At 42.3% G+C, this 15,915-nt stretch overlaps 1 pseudogene; it reads right to left on the bottom strand.

Annotated features, from left to right (window-relative positions):
• Window positions 1-3,464: 3,464 nt before the first annotated feature.
• LOC115643843 lies at window positions 3,465-4,404 on the bottom strand (annotated as a pseudogene).
• Between the last annotated feature and the right edge of the window lie 11,511 nt (window positions 4,405-15,915).

Consider the following 15,915-nt stretch of genomic DNA (forward strand, 5'->3'; position numbering starts at 1 on the left):
TTGCACCTTAATAAGAGATCAGATCTATTTCTTAACATCATAAACAGCTGTGCATACATAAGTTCATTCCATTTACCTGTTCTGTGGCAAAACAACAGTAATTGAAGGATTGTACTGTAATTTACTGATCCTTCAGGTGGCCACTTCTCATTACCTTCCAGCTGGTACTTAGGCCAGTCTACTGTACAAAACCTTTGTAACCTATTTTTGGATAATGGATCCGATCCAAACACCTTCCAATTCTCCAGAATGCATTTTAGGGGGGAGCACCTTGCCTTCCCCACCTGGCTCTGCCCCAGCCCCATGTCACAGGTAGACGCTGGGCGTCCCCAGGTCCTAACAGAGAGAGTCCAGACTTTTCCTACTTTATCCAAGGGACCGGTTCCTCACTGTCGCCCGCAGCTGCTTCTCCACTACTCAAGCGAATTGCACCGTTGTGCCCTCCGAGGTCAGCCAGATCACATCTCTGCCGAGGCCCACAATGAAGTCACCAGTGTGCGCTGGGCGTCGGTCGTCACTGCAATCCGTTGACCGCCAGAAGGGATCCAGGCAAGGCCAGTTTCAGCCTCTTGGCCCACCCAGGGACGCCAAAAACTGTTGCAGGCACACACAGTACCAGAGGCAAGCAACAGTGGTTCGTTGCCCAGAGTGCTTAGCATCAATAAACATACCAGGGTGGAGAAGCAAACAACCAAGTTTATTTGAGCTCAAATAAGGTGCAAGGGAGAAATTAGCAATCTCAAATCCTGCACACTGCACACAGGCGGGACATTAATATTTATACCCCTCTTCTTGTATCTCCTTTTTCCATGCTGACTAGTTGCTCTCTCACTCCCCCCTTCTTTCCCATTCAGCTGCAGTAACTTTTCTCATTCAATCTTTTGTCTTCCCTCTTCCTCCCCTTCTCTGCTGGTGAGATATGCATACTGTATCTTAAAATGGCCTTGAGCATGCTTTAGCCTAGCTTCAATGTGTTACAGCAAAGAACTGGTTGTTACAACCAAAAACTAACTGCTAACACTACATTTCTGTAGCTATTAATACCCTCGGTTACAACAGGTTACACAAAATGTTCAACATGGAGGTACTTTGGTTCACATAGGCCTTAAGCAAGGAAGATTCCTACTGAGTGACATCAACATGAGTGCCACTGAAAATCAGTTGCATGTCGCCTTCAGCAAGCATGCCATAGGTTGCCTACCCCTGCTCTAGTGGGATCCACATACCTCCCTTGCTAGGCTTCAGATAGAGAGGTGCACTGTCCATTTAGACCACCCACTTCCTTCTTTGTGGGCTGCAAGCTGAGGTCACACCAGTATCCCTAATACAGTCTGGGGAAGTCTTCTGAAGGGGATATCTGGGGCAAAGCCTTCTACTCCTTGGGCACACTTCTTCCCCATTCACAGTGCCACCCCTTTTGACTCTCAGCATGGTTCAGCTACCTCACTCCCTACCCCTCCCATTCCTGTTGATAGCAGCCAAGGGATTGCTGGGAAATATAGTTCTTTCCCTGCTCCAGGGCTGGCTTTATAGGCAGGGAGCTAGGCAACACACTACAGCTCCCAGGGTCCCGTGCGTTCTCAGCTCCCATGCTGGATCTCAGCTGCTCCGTGGCTCCGCTTCTCCAGGGTTATGAGAGGGGAGGAAGTGAGTTAAAAAAAAAAAAAGGATGGCCAAAATGCCGCCCCCTGGAAATGTGCTGCCCCAAGCACCTGCTTGTTTTGCTGGTGCCTAGAGCCGGCTCTATTCATTTCTCATGTAGGCTGAGCTGAGTGTGTTATCCAATATTTTCAGTGAAAATGGCACCGGTTTTCTGAAAACACAAAACCAAACAAAAACTCCACATATATACAGTAAGAGTCCTCACAGCTCCCCATGGAAGGCTGTTCCAAAACTTCACTCCTCTGATGGTTAGAAATTTTTAAATCATGATTGGACATCTCTTTCTAAAAAGATAAACTCTAGCTCAACCACAATGTATGAGATTGATGTAAGAATGACCGGGTGGCTCTCTCTGGTTTCAAGTATCAGAGGGGTAGCCATGTTAGTCTGGTTCTGTAAAAGCAGCAAAGAGTCCTGTGGCACCTTATAGACTAACAGAAATATTGTAGCATGAGTTTTTGTGGGTACTGATGAAGTGTGTATTCACCCACGAAAGCTCATGCTACAATATGTCTGTTAGTTTACAAGGTGCCACAGGACTCTTTGCTGCTCTCTCTGGTTTGTATTACACAAGAGATAGAGCTGAGATGATTGTAATGGTCCCTTTTCACCTTAAAATACATGAATTAAACATTGATATTGTCATAGCTCCTAGAAGCCAACAACAACGGATTCCCATTGTGCTAGATGCTGTATAAAGAAACATAAAATGGCAATCCCTAGTTCTGATTTGCTAGAGTTTTACATTGCATTGACATTACAAAGGTGCAATGCACAAGGGGGAAGGCCAGGCATAATCAAGTCCAATACCTGTAAGAGTGGCGTACTCTTCCCTCATTCATCTTAATGAGATGTAAACTCTGAGACGTCATGATCTCAAATTACATACCAGCAATGTCATTTTTGCAGAAACATCAAACTCTGTGGGTTTATCTCATCTCCTTGGGGTTTTAAATCTAAAACACAATGATCACAATGTTAATGTCATTGCTGGTCATTTTTGAATATGTGTTTGTGTCTGCTGAATGTAATATCAAATATTTGGGTGTAGGAAAGTAAGGCTACTCGTTGTGGCAAATAGGAAACTAAGGTCCTTGTTCTATAAATTGCTTTGTTTGTGTGTACACCTGCATTCACATGGAACCTAACTGAGGTCAGTGGCGAGGCATGTGGGCACATGGTAGAGGCTTTGCTGACAATATTTGGATGAAGTATTCCCTATGTCTAATCACTACCGGCACTGCCCACAAGGGGCAGGACATACAAAATCTGCATCTCCCCTCTGCTGCCAAATACATAATTTGCCTCCTGGGTGCCAGTCCAGGTGTAAGCACAGCATAGCTCTCTGCCCTGTTCTGAATAGTTTACCAAGGGTTGTAGTGGAATCTTCATCACTGACAATTTTTAAATCAAGCCTGGATTTTGTTTTTATCCTGAAGATCTGCATTAGGAATTATATTGGGGATTATTCTATGGCCTGTGTTATACAGGAGATTGGGCTAGGTGAGCATAATGGTCCCTTCTGGCCTTGCAGTCTGAGAATTTAGCCAAGCTCACACAGGAAACATGTACTTGAGCAGGGAACTGAAAGTAGTTTTCCCAACTTCCAAGCTAGTGTCCTAGCTACTGGCACATCCTTCATTTGGTAGTAAGTAGTATATGTATAGGGAGGGCATCCAAATCCCTTTATCAGCTTTGACAAAGGTTGGACTTTGGGCTATTGACTTCAATGAGACTACTTGTGTGTATAAGGTGAGAAAGAATTTAGCAATCAAGATAGGACAGAGCCCCCGGTCATGCACTTAGCATGGATTTTTACTGAAAAGCTTTCTCAATTTCTCTTTCACCTCCTTGTTTCTCAGGTTGTATACAATGGGGTTGATCAGTGGTGTCACCACTGTGTACAGCATGGAAAAGGTCTTGTTTAAGTTTGGCCACTGGTTGTATATGGGAGCCGCGTAGACCACCATAAGTGTGCCATAGAACACAGACACCACAATGAGGTGGGAGGAGCAGGTGGAGAAGGCTTTCTGCTTCCCAGAGGTGGAAGGAATCTTCAGGATGGTGGAGATTATTTTGTAGTAGGACAGTAGGGTTAGAAGGAAAGGCAAGAAGAACACAAGGGAGGCTATGATGAAAGCTGGTATCCTGACCATGTAGATATCCCCACAGGAGAGTTTAATGATGGGTGTCAGGTCATGAAGAAATGGTCGATCTCCTTGGAAGCACAGAAAGGTAACCTAGAAACCATGGGCATGGTGACCACCAGTGAAAGGAACCCAATGACCCATGACCCCACTGCCAACTGAAAGCAAAGCTGGAAGCTCATGATGGAGGCATAATGCAATGGTTTGCATATGGCCAAGTAACGGTCGTAGGACATGGCAGCAAGCAGGAAGCACTTGACAACCACCAGAGATCCAAAGATGTAGAATTGCAAGAGACAAAAAGAGAAGGAAATGTCTTCTTGCACCGCCAGGAGGGTTTTCAGCATCTTGGGGCAACACTGGTAGTGTAGCAGACTTCCAGGACAGACAGGTTGCCCAGGAAAAAGTACATGGGATTGTGCAGCTTGTGGTTATATGATACCGTCACAATGATCAGGATATTCTCAGTGAGTGTTACTATGTAGATAGCCAGGAACACCATGAATACAGAGATATTCAGCTCATGAAGGTCACTGAATCCCAGGAGAATGAACTCTGTGATGGTCGTTTGGTTTTCCCCCTCTACATCAGGCATGCCTTCACAGAGAGAAAAAGAAACTCAGAAGAATATTGTTAGCTCTGAGAACAGAGCTTTATTAATAATAATTATTAATTACTATTTATTTTATTACCATATCACATAAAAGTATCAGTACTGGACCAGGACCCAATTGTACCAGAAGCTGTGCAAACACAGAACAAAAGGGCAGTTTCTGCCCCAAGGATTTTACAGTCTAATTATCAGACTAGGGGCAACAGATGGAGACATACATACAGGAGAGTACAAGGAAACACTGAGATTGTATTCTTTGATTCCAAGGCTGGAAGGGACCATTGTGATCATCTAGTCTGACCTATTATATAACACAGACCAGAGAAGTTCTCCAAAATATTTCCTAGAGCAGATCTATTGGAAAAAAACATCCAATCTGGATTTTAAAATGGTCAGTGATGAAAAATCCAACATGACCCTTGGTAAATGGTTCCAATGATTAATTACTCTCATTGTTAAAAAATTCACACCTTGTTTCCAGTCTGAATTTGTCTAGCTTCGACTTCCAGCCACTGGACCATGTTAGGCCTATCTCTGCTAGACTGGAGAACCCATTATCAAATATTTGTTCCCCATGAAGGTACTTATAGACTGTCATCAAGTTACCCTTTATTCTTTTCTTTGTTAGGCAAATAAGTTGAACTCCTTGAGTCTTTTACTATAACATATGTTCTCAATTCCTCTAATCATTCTCATGGCTCTTCTATGAACCCTCTCCAATTTATCAACATCCTTCTTGACTTGTGGACAACAGCACTGGACACTGAATTCCAGCAATGGTCACACCAGTGCCAAATATGGAGGTAAAATAACCTCTCTGTGCCTACTGTTTATGCATACCAGGATTGCATTAACCCTTTTGGCCACAGCGTCGCACTGGAAGCTCATGTTCAATTGATAGGCATTGGTCTCTGCATACCAACAGCCTAACCATTGTCAAGTTTTTTGTAGATATCATGAGGAGGAAGTGTCTTGAGGAGGGAATAGAAGGTGGATAATGAAGTAGATTTGTGGGACAGCCCTGGAGAAAGCATAAAGTTGCCAGGTTTACTTTTATGAATTATTAATAAACCTGGTCATATCTTTTTTTCTCTGCAACATTTTTAAGAACTTTCATTGAAAAACTGCAGGTTTTTAGCTGAAGCCGATATTTTTTTAGTGAAAACCTGAATATTTTCTGCTGAAAACTGCTAAAAATTTAAACATTTTGACCAAAACTGATAATGTTTCATTTTCAAATTAAAAATAATGGGTCGAGATTATTATTTTTTTTCTTGGGGGGGGTGTTGTTTGTTTAGAGGAGCAGACACTTTCCTCTATAATTCTCATTTTGTCAAAAATCCAGTTTTCTGCAGAAAAAATGTTTTGATGGAATTTTTTTGACTGGTCCTAATTATTGGTGTTCCCCCTTCCCCTCTTTATTCTTCATAAATAAGAGTTTTTCCTCCAGTAGATAATTTAATTTTGCCCTTTAGTTTCAACATGCAAAAACTGTGTAACTAAAATTGAGGCTTTGCAGACCCATATTAGCTTACATTGATTTGTAAAGACACGTTTGATATTTTCCTTTTTTTCACCCATCATGGTGTCAAGTGTACAGAGTAAGGAAACATGGTTATAGTTCATATTGACCAAACTTGAGAAACATTTTTATTTTAAATGAACTCCTCTGGTCCACACAGACTCTTTTCTTTTTTAAGGGAAAAAGGTGATGGTAGACATGGTAAGTGTTAACCAGCATTGATAATATCTGTATATGATTGCACACAATAGTGAGTAATTCTCAGACATGGTCAAAATTGGATGAACACAAATTTTCCCATCTTAAAATGTAATTTAAATGAAATTAAAAGGAAAACAACAACCACAAGATTTATTTTTTTATTTTCATGAAAAATAGTGTTAGATTTACATTTCAACTTAAAATGTCATTTAAGTCAAAACATCAATATCAAAATATATTTTTCATTTCATTTTGACATTTCATTTTTTTTCATTTTGACATCATTTCAAAATAAAATGTTTTTATGTCAAAAGAAACATTTCATGTTGATCAAAAATGTCATTTTTTCAATTGAAAATAAAGAAATTTTTGTTTGACAAATTTTAAAATATTTCAATAATTTGCCCCAATTTGGGATGAAAACAAATGTTGAAGTATCAAAATTTCCTACCAGATGCAAATTCCATTTTTTGAGGAGCTCTACTGATTCTGTAAACTCTATGACATATAGGTCAACTTTGAAGAATTAAATTTTTTTGGCAAATGTTGGTAAATGTCGATATCACAGTAGACATACAGATTGAGCGGAAATATTTCCATCTATAGTAATTGAAATGTATAGGTAGGCAAAGTTAAAAAACGACCAGAAATCCTTCAATAACTATAAAAAACTTCAATAGAATTATGCCAATTTGCACCAGCTGAAGATGCGGAACTCATGTGAATGGATGCTCCCCATAGTAAGAAGTAAGCATGTTTTTATTTATAGAAGTCTTAGGGGCTAATTTTCAAGTCCATATCCACTGAAATGTCCCATCACATTTAATGGGAACTTCTGTTAGTTAAGACTGCAGAGTCAATCTCGTGCAAATTTTACATAGTGTCTTCAATGGAGTTTGGCCAATTTGAAAGTATTAAGGATCTTGTGTCCGATATGTTTAAGAAAACTAATTCAACATGCAAAAAATGGCAAACCTTTCTGTGCAAAAGACAGGGACAACACAGCTTAATACAAAAAGGGAAAACTTTGAAATGCTGCCAGATGCAAGGTTTTGAGATGTACACAGCTGATTCATTTCACAATCAAGACAAGAGGTTCTTTAGGAGACTAAGTCCTATTTTTAAAAGTAATAGGCTCTTAGAGGTTGAAATCCTTGCCTAAATGGGACTTAAATCAACCAGCATAGCTATTGTGGAATAAGCTATCTGCAACAGCTATTCCAGAATCACTCCCCATGTGAACACCTTATTCCAGAAAAAAAATTACTTTATTACAGAATAATTATTCTGCTTACAAAGCAGAGAGATTTTTCAAGACTAAAATCACTTTTATTCTGAATACAGTGTCTATATGGGGGAGTTATTCCACAATAGCTAAATTAGTCCAGAATAGTTATGCCAGTCAATTTCCCCTGTCTAGACAAAATCTAAGTCCCATTGACTTTCAATGGAAAAAAAAAACTATTTTCTGGAAACAAAACTCTGAAATTGTCTTTATTTCACTTATTTTTTCCTTATTTTCAAAATTTGTACTGATTTTTTTAAAGATATTTTTGTTTCAATATAATTTTGCACATTTTTTTCAATTTCCCATGGTAAAATTTCAATTTTGATACAAAGCCATTTTTTGGGCAAAGAGGGAAAAATGTGTTCAAAATATTTTGACCAGCTATACTATGGACTTTAGAGGGAGTTATTTCAGATTTATAGATCTTTTATGTGATATCAGAATCTAGAACTTTGCTTTCATTACTAAGTACCTTAATAATAAAAACAGTATTTCAATTCACAAATCCCATATTTTCTGTACCTATAAATGCTTAACCCCGTTATACAGAGACACTAAGTATTATGGCAATTGGTGTGGTATGAAAAGAATAGAAAATGAGGTGGTTTACTCTTAACTAAGAATGATCATATTTTACCTTCAAAAGTGCTGTGACCAGAATGCATCATTTAACTCTTCTCAGAAATTCAGCAGGCAAAGTTGTCTTATGTGGATCTAACACTACTCACTGTTTTCTCTGTGCATATACAGTTATTTCAACAAATGACCTCATGCTTCTTGCAGTGGTTTTGTACTGTGTAGATGCACACAGTAAAGAACATCAGTGTCACCGGTTGCCTTTATCTGCAGGAAGTAGCAGAACTGATGACTGGGGACAGGTCCTAGTTAGCTGATTTGTTTTATTAACTATTACCCAATAGGGAATTTCTAGCAGCAGCCCTATGTCTGCACAGTGTAAACAACATTGAATTGTTGCACCACAGTTCTATTTCCAACTGGGAAGATTTACCTTTCACGTGACAGACCAAAGCTCTGGTGGATGAAGATGGAGGATGCTCTACACCTACTGGTCCAGACTTTGGATGACAAAGACAAAAAAAACACCCTATCACTCATGGGTGAATACTTGTCACAAAACAGTCACTCCATATCTGACCTCATAGTTCTTGTCCTCAAAGGAAACCTAAACGACACTCTCAAAGGATGAGTTTGGGAGCTTAAATTCATAACTTTGCTAGAAACTAAAAATCATGGACTTAATAAAGATACTGGATCTACGGCTTATTACAACAATCTGTAACCCACTAATCCCCCTGTTTTCCCCCTGGATAAAGAGCTGGGGAAGAATGCAGTGCTTAGATTAATAGATTCTAATGCCAGAAGGGACCACTGTGCTAATTTAGTCTGACCCCCTGTATAACAGAGGCAACATAACTTCTCCAAAATAATTCCTAGAACATATCTAAGAGGCTGCTCACACTATATATGTCCTGTGGATGAATATAAAGTTTAAGTCAAGCAAGTGTATTTTATCTGGCCAGCCTGATCCAGCACATCCAAAACACACAGCTTGTGATTTTCAAGGCTGTCACAGGGTGTGATTTACAGAAGGGGCCTAAGGGAGCTAGGTGGGATTGAATTTCAGTGGGATTGGGGACCCGATTCCCTTACGCTCCTTTGTGAATCCCAGCCTAATGGATTTGGATTCCCACTTCAGTTAAGGGAAACTGGTGATCTTTGAAAATCTCAACCACAGCAATCTACTCAGGAAAATGGCAACTGAGATTTTGAAAAGGAATGAAGGGAGTTAGGTGTCCAAATCCCACAGAGAGTCAATGGGTCAATGGGAGCTATATGTTTAACTCCTTTACACTTTGCCTGCCTGTGATAAAGAATCAGATCTGGAATTTTAGTCATCACTTTCACTGAGGTAAATGATGAGTGGCTGCATTAAAGTCATTGGAGATAGATCAGTGCAAAAAACTGGTGTGAGTGAATTATCAGGGCAGTTGTTTGTCCTTCTTTTAACCACAGAAGTTAGGGGCTGAGTCCTGCAAACACTCAAATGGGCCTTACTCATGTGAGTAGGTCTGCCGTCATCAGTGGTTTCACTGACAACATTGGGATCTCTGAGGTAAGTACTTTCATGAGTAAGAGCTGGCAGGGTCAGCCTGTTCAATAGTTCTTAGTCAGAAAATACTGATTGTGCCACATATTCAGCTGCTGTCTACTGACATAGATCTGTTGGTTTCCACCAGCTGGGCATTTCATCTCATTGACCTCAGTGAAGCTATGCTAGTTTAAAATGCATGGGGAAATGGACCATTGAAGCTATGAAAATACACACCAGCTGGGGATCTGGTTCCACTTACTTCAGTGGAGGTACGACCAAGTTGCACCAGCTGGGAAACTGGTCTGTTGATGTAAGGGTAACTATTCCTGATTTAGACTAGAGAAACCAGGAAGGAGGGAGATCAGGCCTACAGACACCGATATCTATATTTTTTGAAATAATAATGCCTAGCACTGTTCAAGTGGGATTCTCAAATAGATTGTCAATATCCCCAGATAGGGAAGGTGAGGCATAGAAGTCTATGATGATTATCTCATTCCCATGCTGCTGGGGGAAGAGTTGGCGAACCATGTTAAGCTAGCCAAGAGTGTAGGAATATGGTCACCCGCAACCAGGGTAAGCAAGCCTTCACACCTATCCCTGTTTCTGAGCCTTCTCCCAGGGCCCCATCTGTGTTATCAGAGACCCAGACTGAGGTGGTGGAATTGAAACCCATTCCAACGCCTGCGACAGCAGTAGTAGATCCAGTCCCAGAGACCCAACCAGAACCAGTCTCAGAACTGGAACTGATGAAGCAACCAGCACCAGAACCATTGCCAGCACTGAATCCAGCACTTGCAATGCCATCTGCAACTCCAATGCCAGAGTGCACCACCGAGATTGCACTGGCAGAAGCAGCTAAACCTGAACAAGAGGCTCATCTGGAGCCTGAAATACAACCTAGTGCACCAGCGGAAAGAAGTTCACAGTCAACAGAAATAACCCCATCACCTACATCACTTCCAGAGGGACCAAGCCCAAGTCTACAATCCAGTAAGGAACTGATGTCTCCAGTGTCAATGTAACAGTTCCAGGCAAGAGCAGAAAGCAGATGAGAGCCTCAAGAGAGCTTGAATGACAGTACGGAGCAACCCTACCCTCTCTCCGCTCTTCTAATAGGTCCTGATTTGTTGTAGAAAAAGGACTTTTATACAAGGAAACTCTTTCTGGTGGGCACAGGAGGACCAGCATCCTCAAAGACAGTTGGCAGTTCCAGCTAGGTACTGGGTAAAGCTCTTGAGCTTAGTCCATGATCATCCTAGTGGCCATGCTGGAGTTTGGGGAAGTCATTTCATTGGGGGTGAATGGGCAAGGATGTTTCTACCTATGTCCAGTCTTGTGAGGTGTGCCAAAGAATGGGAAAACCCCAAGACCAGGTCAAAGCCCCTCTCCAGCCACTCCCCATAATTGAGGTTCCATTTCAGAGAGTAGCTGTAGATATTCTGGGTCCTTTCCCTAAGAAGAGACCCAGAGGAAAGCTGTACATACTGACTTTCATGGATTTTTGCCATCTGAGGGTTGGAAGCAGTAGTAAAATTTAGCACATAAATAGTGTTTGCAGAATTGGAACCTAAATGTTAATTAGTAATATCCACACAGGGCCTGATTCAAAGTCCATTGAACTCACTGGAAAGATGCCCATTAATTTCAATGAGCTGGGGATCAGACTCATAGATTATTTTTTAGGGCCACATTTTCAAAGGTATTTAAGTGCAAGAATCAAAAAGGGCTTTAGGTGCCTAACTTCCATTTTAGATACTAAATCGCAAGATGAAGTACCACTCAGATTCAGAAAAACCCCACTCGACTGCCACCAAACTCTGTATGCACCTAAACTCACTTGTCACCTGTATTTTTGAATGAAAAGGTCCCCAGATACCTATGTTTCTGCCTCTGGGCGTGTACACAGCTGCTTCCCTCTAGGCATCCAGACTGCTATGCCAGAATGTGACTCAGGAATCAGGGGAAGATAGGCTTTCCTCTGCCTAACTCAGCTGTGGGGCCTGATCCCATAGGCAGGCTCAGAGGCCGTTTATCAGACTGGGCTCCTCACATGAGCTCACACAAAGTCGGGGTGGATAAAAAAGGAGAGTCTCCCTTGTACCTTTCAGCTTAGTGGTCAGGGCACTCATCTGGGATGTGAGAGGCTGTGGTTCAAGTTCCCCCCTACCTCACCCATTGAGATGTTCTGATTGGGGGTGTGGCCTCAATCTCTCCTGTTGAAGCTGCTCCACTTTGGATAAATAACGAGAGACCTTGGAGCAAAGGGACTAGATGCTAGGGGCTCCCGCATCCTGGGTGAGTACCCTAACCACTAGGCTACAGCATGACCCCCCCCCCCCGCTTGTGCCTTTGCTCTCTAGCACAATGATTCTTGAATGATGTAATCCACAGTGGAACAGCTTCAACCAGAGAGACTGAGAGAGCCCCACATCAGACTATCCTGTAGCCCAGTGGCTTGGGAACTCACCGCAGATGTGGCTAAGCCCTGCTCATATCTCTTCTCCCTTCAAAGGGATTTTCTTGTTCTTTTCCTTCCCTGGGGCTCTTTACAAAAATGGAGTAAGCATCTAGCGCCAAGAGAGAGTTCACAGCTGTGACTCCCAAGCAGGGAGAGGTGCCTCCCTTCAGCCTGGACTCAGGCACCCGACTCCCTGCGAGGGATGGGGCTCAGGACACACTCCTCTCCTCGGCATCTCCCATTGGCTAGCTTAGGCAAACAGCCGCTTATCTCATCTCTCCCCTTCCATTGCATAGGGAGCCTGGGCACCAAACTCCAGGTTTGCAAATCCAAGTGATTCTCTCTGCCTAAGCCTTAGATGTGGTGATGCAGAGTATTGCAATGCCCAAGCCTCTTTGTGAATCTAGTCGGCAGACCAATTAATGCACAGCCTGTTAATGCACTTTAGAAATCACATCCTCTTAGAGCAAATTATTTCTCAGTGTAGACCAGTCCTCTAGCACTTAAGAACGGGATTCCCAAAAGCCAGCACAGTGAGCCAGAGCCAGTCCATTAGCCAATAGGAAATGATGAGCAGAGGGTGTGATCTCTGCACTTAGGATTCTCTGTCCTGAACTCTCTGCTGGAGTTAGGCATGAAAGTCTCTCCTACCAGCCATTTTGTGGGGAGTTAGGTGTACACTACTATCATTCACCTCCTCACTTACACTAAGTGAGTGAGAGACGCATCAGGCCCTTTGACTTCAGTGGGGTCACAGTGGTCCATTGGAAACGGGGTAAAGATTCGAAAGTGTAGGTGACAAATTCCTGGTGCAAGTGCTGGAGGAACCAACTAGGGGCAGAGCTCTTCTTGATCTGCTGCTCACAAACCAGAAAGAATTAGTAGGGGAAGCAAAAGTGGATGGACTTTGACTCCCTCAGGGAACTGATGGGCAGAATCCCCTGAGAGAATAATATGAGGGGGAAAGGAGTCCAGGAGAGCTGGCTGTATTTTAAGGAATTTTTATTGAGGTTGCAGGAACAAACCATCCTGATGTGTAGAAAGAATAGTAAATATTGCAAGCGACCAGCTTAGCTTAACAGTGAAATCTTTGCTGATCTTAAACACAAAAAGGAAGCTTACAAGACGTGGAAGTTTGGACAAATGACCAGGGAGGGTGTCAATGTTTTTTCCCCACTTTGAACTTTAGCGTCCAAAAAGTGGGGACCTGCATGGACCCTTCTAAGCTTAATTCCTAGCTTAGATCTGATAACGCTGCCACCAGTCAAAATATAGTATTTGGCACACCTCCTGTTCCCCCAAAAACCTTCCCTGGGGAACCCAAGACCCAAACCCCTTATGTCTTAAAACAAGGAGAAATAAACCAACCCCCCCTCTTTTTCCTCCCCAGACATTCCCCTCCCTGGGTTGCCTTGGGAAGCTATACAGATCCAAACTCCTTGGATCTTAAAACAAAGAGGAATTAACCATTCCCTTCCTTTTCCCCCCCACCAATCCTTGTTGAGTTTAGACTCAATCCCTTGTATTCCAAAACAAGGAAAAATCAATCAGGTTCTTAAAAAGAAAGCTTTTAATTAAAGAAAGAAAAAGTAAAAACTATCTCTGTAAAATCAGGATGGTAAATGCTTACAGGGTATTCAGATTCATATAGACTAGAGGGACTTCCCCCCTCCTAGCCTGAGAGTCAATGGCTACCTCATATCAGGTCAGAAGAAAAAAGACACCACAATAACAGAATTAGCTAAATAGACAGATGTATAGATGGGGATCTGAACTCAAGCCATTGTCATTTGTTGGAAGTTGCAGTAAGTTCCTAATGGCTTTATAAACAAGCAGAGTGGAGCCCACCCCTAAGCCTTGCCTAGCGGATGACAGCACACTCTGCCCCTATGGCCCTGAAATAAGGGAAGAATGCAAGTGACACTGCTTTGTCCCAAAAAAGTATCACTTACTGGCCTGAGGGCCCTGAACCTTCATACAGCTGTGTGACATGTGATACTTGTACCATGGGTGCTGCTGTCATGTAAAGGCACCTCCTCAGCAGTGGGAATGGGGCAGTGAGTCCTAGTGGATGAGAAAAGGGGGAGCTATACCATTTAATGGGCACTGCTTGACATAAAACAGGAGAAATTCCATTGATGCACATACGTTTACACCTGACAGTCTTGTAAATTAAATTGAACGGAAAATTAAATCCTAAAATTACATATGTGAATTAATGGGAATATATGAGCGGGGAAACAAATGACCACACTGTTTCAGTGGAAGGACAGGTGAAGTGAAGTGTGTAAACCAGGGAATGATTGTTTTATTTGGTGGTGTATGTGCAAGGCCCTTTGTTTTCATATTTTTAAAAAATATATTGTTAAGCCTTTCCTGGAAATTTATCCGTGTTTATTATAAAAATTTAAAAGAGCAGTTGAAAAATCAATGCAAATAAATTAACCTCACAGTTTCTGGGTAAACATTGAGGTTAATATTGGAAGGTGGGAGAACTGAGAAAATCAACAAATAGAAGGTAAAAGCAGTTTAATGCTGTGATTTATTTCATGAACAGTACATACACATATGCACATGTATGTTTTTGTGTGTGTGGATCTTCTACTATATTGCCGTAATTTAACAGAAACGAATGCGTTATTAACATAAACATCTACCTGATGTAATGTACTACAGTTTCTTGACATAATCAGTATTTTCACGTACTTGAGAAGTGCAAAAATTCAGGGGAAAATTGGTATAAAAATAGTTTTTGGAAAATCTGGGAAATTTTCAGTAAAAATTGGTAAAAACTGAAAAAGAAGGCCCTCTGCATGTGTTAGAGGGATACTGTGTGTGGGGATCCTTATATGTGCACCTCTTTATGTGGATTGTATGTATGTGTGTGTGTGTGCATGCTTAAGTGTATTTCTGTATGTGTGTATCTCTGTGTCTCCCTCTGTGCCTGCATGTGTATCAGTGTGTGAGTGTTGGGAAATGAATGCTTGGTTAGTATTCATGTGTGACTGCTCTGTGCATGTGAATTGTGATTTGCTGTGTAACAAGCAGCTGAAGCCAGATTCTCAGCTGGTGTCAATGAATGTAGCTCCACTGAGGACACCCAAGTTAGCTGGTAAAAATGAGTGTGATGATCTAGCGTGATGTTCTGATGTCTCCCTGATTTCTCCCCTGTACCTCTAATGTCCAGGCACAATTGTGCTACACAGTGCAATAAATGCAACTGGCTGATGCTAAATGCACCTCTGCCTGATATATCCAGGGAGTCATCTGCATCACTGGCAGCAGCTGTGCAATGCCACTGTCTTAGAGCTCTTTCCAGGCCTCTCTGTGAATCACTTGGTGATCTCAGTCTATTTCATAGCAGCAATGGGCCTGAATGAAGCTTCCTGGACTTCAGGAAGTGAGACAAAAGAAGCTTAGATCCAAACACCCCCAGTAAAGGTGGGGAGTTTCAGAATCCAGAACTAAATTTCACAGCTCTGGTCATTTGTTTGTCACTAGCTGGACAAGCAGTCACATGAAAACCACAATCCTGCAGACCAGTGCTTCTCAAACTAAGGTCGCCGCTTGTTCAGGAAAAGCTCCTGGCAGGCCGGGCCAGTTTGTTTACCTGCTGTGTCCACAGGTTTGGCCGATTGCAGCTCCCAGTGGTTACAGTTCACCACTCTAGGCCAATGGGGGCTACAGAAAGCAGCACGGGCAGAGGGACATATTGGCCACTACTTCCCTCAGCCCCCATTGGCCTGGAGCAGTGAACCGCTGCCAGTGGGAACCGCGATCGGCTGAACCTGCAGACGCGGCAGGTAAACAAACCGGCCCAGTCCACCAGGGGCTTTCTCTGAACAAGTAGCGGCTCTAATTTGAGAACCACTGCTGTGGACCACTCCAACTGGCCTCCTTAATGGCAC

This window comes from Gopherus evgoodei, unplaced genomic scaffold, assembly GCF_007399415.2.
Source record: "Gopherus evgoodei ecotype Sinaloan lineage unplaced genomic scaffold, rGopEvg1_v1.p scaffold_73_arrow_ctg1, whole genome shotgun sequence".
NCBI classification, from domain to species: Eukaryota; Metazoa; Chordata; order Testudines; family Testudinidae; genus Gopherus; species Gopherus evgoodei.